This window comes from Orycteropus afer, unplaced genomic scaffold (genome assembly GCF_000298275.1).
Source record: "Orycteropus afer afer isolate SDZICR_OR568_19922 unplaced genomic scaffold, OryAfe1.0 scaffold00134, whole genome shotgun sequence".
Taxonomy (NCBI): Eukaryota; Metazoa; Chordata; class Mammalia; order Tubulidentata; family Orycteropodidae; genus Orycteropus; species Orycteropus afer.
This window is the reverse complement of record NW_006921721.1, coordinates 8,606,521-8,620,587: the sequence shown is the minus strand read 5'-3', so window position 1 is coordinate 8,620,587 and position 14,067 is coordinate 8,606,521.

Sequence of the window (14,067 nt, the reverse complement as noted above, 5' to 3'; positions counted from 1 at the left end):
TTCTTTGTGATGATGAATGCCATGCCATTCCTCTTCAATTTGTCATTTCCAGCATAGTAGATCATATGCTTGTCTGATTCAAAATGGTCAAAATCAGTCAATTTCAGCTGACTAATGCCTGGGATATCTATCATTATGAATTCCATTTCACTTTTGACAACTTCCAATTTTCCTTTCTTCATACTTTGTGTAGTGCTTGCTCTGATTACTAAAGGATGTTTGCAGCTGTTTCTTCCCATTTTGAGTTGTGTCCCATCAGCAAAAGGTGGTCCTGAAACTTTACTCTATCCACATCATTAAGTTTGACTCTATTTTGAGGAGAGAGCTCTTCCCTAGTCATATTTTGAGTGCCTTCTGACCTGAGGGGCTCACCTTCCAGCACTATATCAGACAATGTTTCAGGGCTATTCATAAAGTTTTTCAGCTATACATCAGACAGTGTTTCACTGATACTCATAAGGTTTTCACTGGCCAGTACTTTGAGAAGTGAATGGCCACTTCCTCCTTCTCAGTTGTTCTTAGTCTTGAAGCTCTGCTGAAAGTTGTCCACCATGGATGGCCCTGGTGGCAATGTCCAGCCTCACAGCAACACACAAGCAACCACAGTATGACAAAGTGACAGATGGGTTACGGTTTGCTCCATCAGTTTTTTTATATATGTGGACACTTTTATACGACATACAAATATGTAAGCAGAAATATTTTCTGCCAAACTTGTATAGGGTCATGGGTGTATTCCCATTCCCCTACTCATACCTGATCATCTTGCCTGTCTAGCTGTGTATCCACTTGTACATTAATGTTTGTTTTTACAGATAATGCAGTTTTGTATATGCAATAGTGTTTACTTTTTTTTATCTGTAACTTGTGTGCAACTCTTCATGTTTTCCTTTTCCTTAGTGATATTGTGATGTCCATCCACTGTTGGTATATTGCCCCAACCTTCACTCAATTCAATATGTATTTTACCTAGGTAGAAATTTTCCCTTCCCTCCCCTTTCATCCCTCGTAGCCATCAAAGAATGTTTCTTTCCATAAGTAAACCTTTCCTTGACTTTTTGTAATAGTGGAGTCAGACAATATTTACCCTTTTGTTATTGACTTACTTCATTCAGTATAATGTTCTCCAAGTTAATGCATGTTCTGAGGTGTTTCATGAATTCTTCATTATTCTTTAATAGTGCATAGTGCTCAATTTTGTGTATGTGCCATAGTTTCTTTATCCATTCATCAACTGATGAGCAGAGATTGTTTCCATCTCTTTGCTATTGTGAATAGTGCTGTAATGAATATGGGTATACCTATATCTATTCACGTCCCAACTCTCACTTTATGATATATACCTGGTAATGATATTGCTGAATCAAATTTCTGGTGTTTCTATTTTCAACTTTTTCAGGAAGAATCAAGGAGCTCTGGTAGCATGGTGCCTAAGTAATTTGACAGCTAACCAGAAGGCTGGCAGTTCAAACCCACTAGCTACTCCATGGAAGGGATTGGGCAATTTACTTCTGTAGTGATACCATCTTGTAAACCCAAGCAGGGGTCACTAGGAGTCAGATCCAACTCAAGAGCTGTGAGTTTGGTTTTGGTTTTTGGTTTGAGAGTCTCTTCGTGCCATAAATTGGGCCCCTAAGTCCCCTCCTCCCCTTTTTGAGATCTTTATAGTTTCAGATTTTACATTTAGGACTTTGGTCTATGTTGAGTTAGTTTTTGTATATGGTGTAATGAATGGATCTTATTTCATTTTTCTGCAAATGGATATCTGGTTTTGTCAGCTCCATTTGTTAAAGACTTTCTTTTCACTGTTTAATGGATTCTGGCCCTTTGTCAAAGATCCACTGTCCATAGGCAGATAGATCTATATTTCTGGATTCTCAATTCTGTTCCATTGGTCTCTGTGTTGTCATTGTACCAATACCAGGCAGTTTGGGTACTGTGGTATTGGTACAATGACCTGTCAGAGCGGCACTAGGTAACTAGAACAGGTACCATGGATGTATGTAGGTTTTGAGATTGGGAAGTGTGAGACCTATTTTGTTTTTCTTTTTCAGAAGAGCTTTGTGCTTATCTGAGGTCCCTACCCTTTTCATTTAAAATTACTGATTGGTTTTTCAAGTCCTTAAAGAATGTTGATAGAATTTGGATTGGGATTGCATTGCATCCATAGATTATTTTGGTAGTATTTACATTTTCATAATGTTCTTTCTCATTACCCATGAGCATGTTATGTTCTTCCCTTTACGTAAGTCTTTTACAGTTTTTTGCATAGTGTTTTGAGGTTTTCTTTGTATACCTATAGTAAGTGTCTGTAGTAAAATTTATTCCTGTATTTATTCCAGTGTTTCACCCGGGAGCTATTGTAAATGTTATTGTTTCCATTACTTCATTTTCAGCGATCTTTTTGTTGATGTAGAGGACTCCAACTGATTTTTGTATATTGATCTTGTACCCTGCCACTTTACTCAATCTCAATTACTTCCAGTGGTTTTCTTGGTGAGTTACTGGGATTTTCCATGTATAGGATCCTGTCATCTGCAAATAGAGACAGTTTTACTTGTTCTTTGCCAATTTACATGCTTTTTATTTCCTTTCTGTGCCTTATTGCCCTGGCTAGGACTTCCAATACTATGTTGAATAGGACTGGTGATAGAGGGTATATCTGTCTGGTTCCCGTTCACAGGAGGAATGCTTTCAGTCTCTCTTCATTGAGAGCAATGTTGGCTGTTGGTTTTGCACATATGCCTTTAAGTATTTTGAGGAATTTCTCATCTGTTCCTATTTTCCTGAGAATGATGGTGGATTTATCAGACACCTTTTGTTCATTGATTGATATGATCACATGTTTATTTTCCTTTATTTATATAGTGGGTTACGTTGACTGCTTTTCTAATGTTGAACAATCCTTGCACACCTGGTGTGAATCACACTTGTTCATGATGTATCATTCTGTTGAGTAGGATTTTGTTATAAATTTTTGCACTTAAATTCATGAGGGATATTGTACTATAATTTTCTTTTTCACTTGTGTCTTTGCTAGCTTTGATATCAATGTTATGCTTGCTTCACAAAATGAATGTGGGAATAGTTCTATGTTCTGTAATAGTTTGAGTAGGAGTGGTGTCAGCTCTTCTCTGAATGGTTGGTAGAATTCTCTAGTGAAGTTGACTGGGCCTATACTTTGCTTTGTTGGGAATTTTTTTTTTTTTTATAACCTGTTCAGTTTCTTCTTTTGTTATGGGCCTGTTCAAATTTTCTACCCCAGTCTGTGATAGTTTAGGTAGGTCCTATGTTTCTAGAAATTTATCCATTACTTGTAGGTCTTCAAATTTGTTGGAATACAATTCTTCATAGCATTCTGTTACTATCTTTTTTCTTTTCTTTTCAGGTGGTTCTGTTGTGACCTTGTCTATTTCATTTCTTATTCATACTATTGGAATCTTTTCCTTCGTTAAATTTGCCAGTGGTTTGTCAATTTTGTTAATGTCTTCAAAGAACCAATTTCTAATCTTGTTGATTCTTTCAATTTCCTGTTAGGCTAAGGTATTGATTTTGGTTCTGTCTTCTTTTTGGATGTGTGCATTTACTGGTATAAAGTGACTTCTAAGTACTGCTTTAACTGTGTCCCGAAGGTTTTGGTATGTTTTGCTTTCATTGACATTTGTTCACATGAATTTATTTTTTAATTTATTTTTTATTTTTATTTCTCCTTCTGCCCATTTGTTTATGAGCCCAGAATTGTTCAGTTTCCTTGGTTTTTTTTTAAATTTTTTCCCCCTTGTCTTCCTATTATTGATTTCTAATTTTATAGTGTTATGATCCAACGTGCTTTGTAGTATTTCAGTGTTTTTAAATGTATTGAGACTTGTTTTGTAACCTAACATGTGGTCTATTCTGGAGAATGATCCATGCATACTGGAAAAGAAAGTGTATTGTGTTTGTACTGGGTGGAGTGTTCTGTATGTCTGTGAAGTCAAATTGATTGTGTTGTTGATATCTTCTGTATCTTTACTGAGTTTCTTTCTAGTTGTTTTGTCCTTCATTGAATGTGATATCTTAAAATCTCCTATTATTATTGTGGAATTATCTATCTCTCTTTTCAACTTTGTTGACATTTGCTTTATGTATTTTGGGGCTCTTTCATTAGGTACAAATATATTTATTATGGTTATTATTATTGCTGGATTGACACATTTATCATTATATAATGTTCTTCCTTGTTTCTTATGCTGGTTTTTGCCTTGAAGTTTATTTTATCAGAAATCAATATTTCCACTCCTATTCTTTTTTGGTTGCAGTTAGGTTGATAAGGAGCTCTGGCAGTGTAGTACCTAAGGCATTTGACTGCCAACCTTCTGGTTCAAAGCCACCAGCCACTCCATGGAAGGAAGACTGGGCAATTTACTTCCATAAAGATTTACTGCCTGGAAACCCAAAGGGTGTTGCTATGAGTCAAAATCAATGCCAGTGAGTTTTTTTTTTTGTTTTGTTTGTTGTTGTTGTTGTCATTAGGTTGATAATATTTTTTTCATCTTTCAATTTTTAAAAAAAATATTTTTATCTTTGTGTCTAAAGTGAGTGTATTGTAAGCAGCATATTGATAGGCCTTGCTTTCTTATTCATTCTGGCACTCTCTGTCTTGACTGGAGCATTTAATCAATTCATATTCAGTGTATGAATTTACTGTGTAATTCTTTTGTGTTTTTAATTATGGTGTCGATTGTTTCTTTGTTCTGAATATTATTCTGTTCAGAGCTCATTTTGTTATTGGATTTTGTTTTCATTGTTGTTGATTTTATGTTTACTAAGTCCTTGTGATTTTTCTTCTTTCTTATTTTGATTAGAAGGTTAATTAGTTTTCTTTGTAATTACCCTGTAGTCAACTTTTATTTCTTAAATTTGAAATAGTCTGTTCTATATTGATATAGTCCTGACTTCCTTTCCATTTGAAAGTTCTATAATTATAACATTTGTTTCCTCTTTTTGCTTTGTATGTGTTGTTTGCAGATTGATGCTTCTGTTTCTCTAGTTTCCGTTTTGTAAGCTTATTTTTATTTTTAGAATTATTTTTCTGGATTGGTTCTTGGGTGCTGTTGTCATATATCTTAATCTTAGGCTATTGTCTTCCATTGTTGGTTTTCTGTGTGAAGGACTCTCTTTAGCATTTCTTGTAAGTTTTGTCTGGTTTTTACAAATTCTATTAATTTTTGTTTATCTGGAAATGTCCTAATTTCACCATTGTATTTGAGAGTAAGTTGTGCTGGATATATAATTCTTAGTTGGCAATATTTTTCTTTAAAGGTTTTATATATGTCATCTCATTGCCTTCTTGTCTGCATGGTTTCTGCTGAGGAATCAAAGCTTAGTCTTATAGGTTGTGCTTTGTAGTTAGCATTCCATTTTGGCTAAGCTGCTCTTAATATTCTTTCTTTGTCTTTTGTTTTGCAAAGTTTGTTATGATATGTTTTGGTGATTTTCTTCTGGAGTCTGTCCTGTATGGGGTTCATTGAGCTTCTTGGATGGATATCCGTTCATCTTTCATGATAAAAGGGAAGTATTCTCCTAGCCAATCTTTGACTACTTTATCTATGGTTAGTTTATTTTATTTATTTTTGCCTCCTCCCATTCTGGAATTCCAATGACACATAGATTATTTTTCTTGATATTGTCCCACATTCTTCTTAGGGCTTCTTCATTTTTCTTTTTTTCCCTGATTTTTCCTCATACAATTTGGTGTCAAAGATTTGTTGTCTAGCTAGCTAAACATTCTTCAGTCAGCTTGATTCTACCTTTTATCCTTCCAATCTATGATTTATATCTTTAAATTTAGTTAGTCTTCTGAATTTCTAATTGCTGTTTTTGTATGATTTCTAATTGTCTATTTATTTTGTTATTTTACTTTTGTATCATTTTCCTAGATTCTTTTAGGGTATTATCTGTCTAATTCCTGATTTTGTTTGTGGATTCCTTAAGGTCTTGGAAGACCTGATGTATATATACCTTTTGAATGCCTTATCAGGTAGTTCTATTAACGGTTCTTCCTCAGGGATGTTTCCCAGTTCTTTATTTTTGTCACTTGCTCATGCTATCTTGTCCTGTTTCTTTGTTTGAATTGAAGTTGTCTGTTGTCCCTGAGACATTTGGTGTTGTTGTTTTAATTTTTTGATTATGAGGTGGTTTATTTCACCCTTGATTTTTTTTAATCTTTGTTTTGTTATGTGTAGGCAGATGGGCAGGCATGGTTTTTGGTTACTAGTTTGGCAGCACTGGACTGCTCCCCATCTGTCTCCTGGTGGATGGAGTAACTATTGAGAATGTGATCATGGTCTGTGTTCATTGGTCATGAAGAGGAGCTGTATCTGGGATAAGCAGATGTTGTCTACCACCTGTTAATGACCTAATGATATAAGAGGAGGTTACCCATTGAGTGAGGTAGTAGATGCAGTTGATGTGTCTGATTAGTGGAGAGTTAATGTCCTATTCCTGTTGGATGGGACAGGAAAAAAAAAAGAAGGAAAAAATAAAGAAAATGGGGATTGAAGGGCAGAAAGATTGGTAAAAATAAAAGAAGAGAAGGAAGAGAGAGAAATGAACAAATAAAAAGGAAGAAAAAGTGGGAGATAAAGGAAAAAGAGAGAAGAAGAAGAAAAGAAAAGAAAAAGAGGAGAGGCTTTTATAGTTATGGTCAGCTGGCAGCCCTGGCAGCAGGTGACTGTGGCACAATCCACCAGAAAAATCCACCTGCTGAGTTGGGAGGAGCCTGGCATGCTTGAGCACTTCTGAGAGAGGAGGCCACAGTGGTACTCCTCTTTCATTCAGTGAGAGCAAAACCTACCAGTGACACAAGCACCAGCAGTGACACAAGCACCAGCAGCATGAGCCACAAACTCTGGCTCTGTCTACTTGGGGTGTGTTGTGATGGGTGGGTGGGCTGCTGAGGAGGTGACTGAGCCTCTGCACAGGTGGGACATTGCCAAGGGGATATCTTCATGCACTAGGTTGGTGGGGGCAGGAAGAAGGTTCACCCCAAGTTACCAGGAAGTTGTGTTTGTTAGAGTGAAAAATACACCTCTCTAGTTGCAGTTCACTGTTATGGGTCTAGTGCTATTCTGGGTGCATATAGCTGATTATGCAGCTCCTGGACAGACTCAATCAAATGGAGCTGCCTAGAGTCTAAGATCTTCAACCACCACATAGGCCTTCCTCATCACATGGATCCTCAACACAAATGACTAGTGTTTACTAGTGTTTCATTCCTCTTCTCAGGTTCCCTGCTCACTCCACAATTGCCTGTGCCACTGGGAATCTAGTCCACTTCCCTGCACTTTCCTTTCCTGAGCCCAGTGTGTATTCTGCTCACTTTGATTCCCTCCAGATCTGTTTACATTGTGTCTCTATCACAGTGTTGATTCTGTGAAGTTGATTTCTCCCCGCCTGTGTATAATGCCTTCTGTGCTTCAAAATGGCTGTGCTTCATTGGGTCCTGGCTTCTTCTCTCTTTCCAGTAACTCCCCTTGCTCTTGCTCCCTTTCCAATCCTTGCTCAATTTAATTCCTTATTCTCTCATTTGATGCTCAGAGTCCTGTTATTTTTAGGAGCTGTTGAGTCATCTCCAACTCATAGCAACCATGTGTACAACAGAACGAAACACTGCCTGGTCCTCTGACAACCTCACAATTCTTACTATTACCGAACCTATATTGCAGCCACTGTGTCAATTCATCTCACTGAAGGTCTTCCCTTTTTTCATTGACCCTCCACTTTACCAAGCATGATATCCTTCTACATGGAATAGTTCCTTCTGAAAACATGACCAAAGTAGATGAGATGAAATCTGGCCATTTTGCTTCCAAGGAGTATTCTGGCTACACTTCTTCCAGGACAGATTTGTTCATTCTTTTGGCAGTCCATGGTACTTTCAGTATTCTTTGCCAGCACCACAACTAAAAAGCATAAACTCTTCTTGGGTCTTCCTTGTTCATTGTCCAGCTTTGACATGCATATGAAGCGATTGAAAATACCATGGCTTGGGTTAGATGCACTTTAGTCTTCAGGGAGACATCTTTGTTATTCAGCACTTGAAAGGAGTTTTTTGCAGCTCCAAGTTCTAGGATCATTATTTGTGTTTGTTTAACTCAATTTTTCTGTGTTTCTGTTGTAGAGGAATTGGGCAGAGTGTGTTAGCAGGACACCATCTTGTCTCTCCAAAGTTGAAATCTTTATGGAACCATATCCCTACATCTTTCTCCTATAGAGTGATTGGTGTGTTCAAACCTCTGACCCTTCGGTTAGGAACCATGCCACCAAGTCTCCTGTTAAATCATAGTTAGGATCTCAAAAAGTGAAGATAAAGATAGAGATAAAGATAAAGCAGTGAGAGAGAATAAAATAGTACCAAAGGAACCCCAATATGGTTAAGTGATTTCTTCTCAGAATCATTGGAGACCAGAAGGAAAGGGAATGATATATTTAAAATGCTAAATGAAAAAAAAAAAAAAAAGTTTACCAAGAGCACAACACCCAGGGAAGATGTCCTTTAAGAATGAGGGTGAAATTAAACATTGCCCGACAAACAGAAACTGAGAGTTCATATCTATCAGACCATCCTTACAAAAAATACTAATAGGAGTTCTGAATATGGAAGGTAAAAGACACTAGAAAATAATTTAAAACTATACATAAGAAGAAATATCTCTAATAAAGAGAACTGCATGGACAAGTATAAAGTTTAGTAATAAAGCATTCACGCTTGAGGATTCTAATTATTTGTCCTTTCTGTCTTTAAATAACAAATATGTAAAAAGCAAGAATAAAATTATCTTAAAAGAGACATATGAAATATATAGATGTAATTAGGGATAATAAAAAAGGGGAGGGAAGATGAATGATATAGAATTTTGTGAACGTTGCAAAGTTAAATGGGTACCAACTTATCCTGGGATGTTATAAATCCTGGTTGTTAAATACAATATCCATGAGAACCACTGAAAAAAAAATTCTAAAAGAAATACAAAAAAGAAAAGGAGAATGGAAGCAAAAAGGCTCACTACAATAAACCAACAAAATGCAAAAGCAAGCAGCATCAAAGGATAAAGATAAAGAAGGCTTAAGACATACAAAAATAAATAAATAAAATGGCAGAAATAAGTGACTTCTTATCAGTAATTACAGTGAATGTAAATGGGCTAAATGCTTCAATCAAAAGGCAGGATTGCGTTTTTAACAAATTAAAGGTTTGTGGCAACCCTGGGTCAAGTAAGTCTATTGGCACCATTTTTCTAACAGCATGTGCTCACCTACTGGTTTTTGAAATCATATAAAGCATTTTCTTTGCCCACAACAGAGAGAAGCTAGAAATTAATAACAGAAAAAAAAAAAAAAACTAGAAATTACACAAACATACGGAAATTAAACAACACACTGTTAACCTACTAATGAATAAAGGAAGATATCAAAAGAGAAATCACAAATTTCCTAGAACCTAATGAAAAGGAAAGCACAACATACCAAAACTATGAGATGCAACAAAGGCAATACACAGAGGGAAATTTAAAGTAATAAATGTCTATATGAAAAAAGAAGAAAGATCTCAAATGAACAATCTAACTCAACAACTGCAGGAACTAGAAAAGGAAAAGCAATCTCAGTCTAAGTCTACCAGAAGAAAGGAAATAAAAAAGATTAGAGCATTAAAAAAAAAAAAAAAAATTGAAAACAGAAAAACAACAGAATCAATAAAATTAGAAGTTTGCTCATAGAAAAGATAAATAAAATTGACAAACCTTTAGCTAGACTGACAAAAAACAAGATGCAAATAATCAAAATAAAAATGAAAGAGGGGACATTATAAATGACATCATAAATAGATATGAAGAGAATTATGAAAGAATGTTATAAACACACTGAATAACCTTGATGAAATAGACAAATTCTTAGAAGGACAAAACTTACCCAAACTGACTCAAGAGAAAATAGAAAGTCTCAGCAGACCCATAACCAATGTAGAGATTGGGTCAGTGAGCATAAACCTCACAACTGAAGGAAAAGAAATAAGGTGTGGACCAGGTGGCTTCACTGTGGAATTTTACCAAACATTTAGAGAAATGAAACCAGTACTGTTTAAACTTCTCCAAAAGTTAGAGGAAGGAATATTCCCTAATTCAATCTATGAAGCAAACATAACCCTGACCCTGATACCCAAATCAGATAAAGACACCACAAGAAAAGAAAACTATAGGCCAATATTTCTTAGGAATACAGATATGAAAAATCCTCAACAAAATACTAGTGAACAGATTTGAACAACACATTAAAAGAGTCATACACCATTACCAGATGTAGGATTTATTGTAGGAAATCAGGGATGGTTCAATATTAGAAAATCAATCAACATAATAGATAACATCAATAGAACAAAAACAACAAAAAGAACCACATAATCATCTCTATGGTGCAGAAAAATTATCTATAGAGATGGTTTAAATGTTGAAATCTAACACTTTTTTATTGAAGATCCTAAAGAAGGTCAAGAAGAAGGGAAATTCCTCAATATGATTCAGAGCATATATGAAAAGTCAAGAGCCAACATTACTCTTAATGGAGAAAGATTCAGAGCATTACTCTTGAAATAGGAACAAAACAAGTGTGCCCACTTTCACTACTTCTACTCAGTACTGTATTAGAAGTCCTAACCAGATCAATGAAACAAAAAAGAGAAATAATATATAACCAGATTGGAAAAGAAGAAATAAAATTATCTCTATTCATGCATGGTATGACCCTATATATAGAAAATCCCAAAGATTTTGCATGAGAACTTCTAGAGCTAATAGAAGAATTTAGCAAAGTTGCAGGGTAGAAGGTCAGTGAACAGAATTCAATTGGGTTTCCATATATCAGCCATGAGAAATCTTAAAGGGAAATTAGAAAACAATTCCATTTACAATGTTGTTGTTGTTCTTGTTATGTGCCGTCGAGTCGGACCCGACTCATAGTGACCCCTCCTTGGGTTTACGAGGCAGTATCACTACGGAAGTAGATTGCCCCATCTTCCTTCCGAGGAGTGGCTGGTGGGTTTGAACCACCAGCCTTCTGGTTAGCAGTCAAGTGCCTTAGCCACTATGCTACCAGAGCTCCCCCATTTACAATAGTATTTACAAAAACATCTAATAGAATAAAATCTCTAGGAATAAAATTAACCAGGTATGTGAGGGACTTATACAATGAAAATTATAAAACACTGCTGAAAGAGATTAAAGAAAAGTTAAAAAAATTGAAAGATTCCCATATTCATGGATTAGAACACCTAATATTGTTAAAATAACAATATTACCCAAAGCAATCTACAGATTCTGATCAAAATTCCAACTTCTTTCTTTGCACAAAAGGAAAACCAATCCCCAACTGTATATGGAATGGTAAGAGGCCCTGAAGAGCTAAAGCAATGTTCAAATAGAAGAACAAAGTAGGAAGACTCACATATCCTGACTTTCAAACATATTATACAGCTATAGTAATCAAAAGAGCCTGGTACTGATATAACAATAACTACAAAGACAAATGGGATAGAATTAAGAGTCCAGAAATTAACTCACACATCTACAGTCAACTGATATTTGACAAGGGTTCTAAGTATATTTATTCAATAGGGAAAAAAGAGTCTCTTCAAAAAACAGTGTTTGGAACGTTGGATTTCCACATGCAGAGAATGGAGTAGCATCCATGCTTTGCACCATACAAATTGGATTAAGGACCTAAATGTACAAACTAAAACTATAAAATTCTTAGAAGAAAATGCAGGGGAAAGACTTTTAGGCTTAGCTTTTAACAATAGATTGTTTAATATAATAACAAAATCGTAAACAGCAAAAGAAAAAATAAATGAATGCAACCTCATAGAAACTAAAATCTTTTGATCAACAAAGACTTTACCAAAAAAAGAGAAAATGTAAGCTGTTTATTTATCGGGAGAATATCTTCAGAAACTATATAACCTATTAGAATCTAATAACACACACACACACACACACACACAAATATAGAAAGAGAGGGAGGGAGAGAGAGAGATAAATATGCACATATATATGTATAATATATAAACTTTGACAACTTAACAACAAAAAGACCAATAAACTAATCATAATATGGGCAAAGGATTTGAATAGGCATTTCACCAAAGATAGTATTCAAATTGCCATGAAACACATGAAAACTTGCTCAACATCATTAGCCATCAGAGATGAAAATCAAACCCACAATGAGAGACCATTTCACTCCTACTAGGATGGCTAAGGTGCCTAAGGCACTTAACTGCTAACCAGAAGTCTGGTGTTCAAACCCACTAGCCACTCCTCAGAAGGAAGATGGGACAACCTACTTCCATAGTGATACTGCCTCAGCAACCCAAGGAGGGGTTGCTATGAGTCGGGGCCGACTCGATGGCACATAACAACAACAACAACAGGATGGCTAAAATTAAAAACAAAACAAAACAAAACATAAAGTTTGGCAAAGATATAGGAAAATTGGAACCCTTATCCATTGCTATTGGGAATGCAAAAATGATACAGCCATTGTGGAAAACAGTGTGGCTGATTCTCAAAAAACTAGAAATAAACCTGATACGTGATCCAGCAATTCCACTTCTAGGTATATACCCAAAAGACCTAAGCAGAGACTTGAACAGAGACTTGTATGCCAATGTTCATTGCAACACTATTTATAATAGCAAAAAGGTGGAAATAGCCTGTGGTGCAGTGAATTTAATATGACCCTTTTAACTATGGTGTTGTAACTCCCACAAAATAAATGGATGGGGATAAGTAAATAAGGTGCTTGTGGTCCACCAAGGGTATTGGGCAGCTTTGCTAGTGTAATAAAGGTGGAAGAAAAGATAAAAGTTTAACCTTTTTGGGGATTGGTCAGTTTTGCCATCCCACTATGCTGAAAGGTACCAAATCCCAGAGGTTGGAGAGGGACCTTACTACCATCAGGAAGAAGAGCCAGGAGTGGAATGTGTCCTTTGGACCAGGTGATCTCTGTGCTGAGAATCTTTTAGACCCTAGACAGAGAGAGCTATAGCACTGAAGAAAGCACAAGACTGTAGCAGCATGGGACTGGCAGGCTAGGCTTGCTGACCCATGGAGTGGGAGAATTGAGTGCCTTTGGGCAGGAACATTATTGGCAGAGTGAAGTTCCTCTGGGCACTTGTTGGCAGAATTAAAGATACTTATCACATTTTCCTGAGCAGGGCAGTCAGGGTCCAGGCTGAAAGCAGGGACTCAGGCCAAGAGTGAAGGCCCAGTGGCAGTAGCCAAGAAGCTGTCCTGATTGAAGAACTGTATCCTGAGTTGTTACTTCCAAGCTGATTCTAATCTTGAATTATAACCTGTTGTTTCCGTAATAAACCTCATAATATGGTATGTGAGTTCTGTGTAGCCATTGCAATGAATTATCAAATCAAGCAAATAAGTAGAGAGAGTACCATGGAATGGATGGCTGATGTCAGGACTGGTAAAAAGGTTTGTGAGTGAAAGTATGTCTGATCTTCACTCATAGGAATCAGTCCTGGGGTAATGTTGATTCTGATTCTCCTCTCCACTCCTGAAGTTAGGCAAGGCAGTCTATTGCCATGCTTTTTTACACAACCTAAATACCCATCAACAGATGAATAGATAAACAAAATTTGGTATTTACATGCAGTGGAGTACTATTCAGCCAGTAGGAGAGATGCAATATTTTTACATGCTACAGTATGGATGGAGCTTGAAGACATTATGCTGAGTGAAATAAGTCATTCACAAAATAGCATATATTGTATGAATTCACTTAAAATGACAAGAAAAGGTAAATGTATAGATATCAAAGTTTATTAGTGGTTACCAGGGGCAGGGAGGAATGGGAAAGGAAAAAGGTTAATGGTGATGGAAAAATAACATTGACTAAGGGTAGGGTTGCATAGCTAGCTATTGTGATTGCTGTTGATAAGTTTTATACCTGTAAAAAGTTGAATTGGCAAGAGTTATATGATGTTGTTGTTGTTATGTGCCATCGAGTTGGCCCCGACTC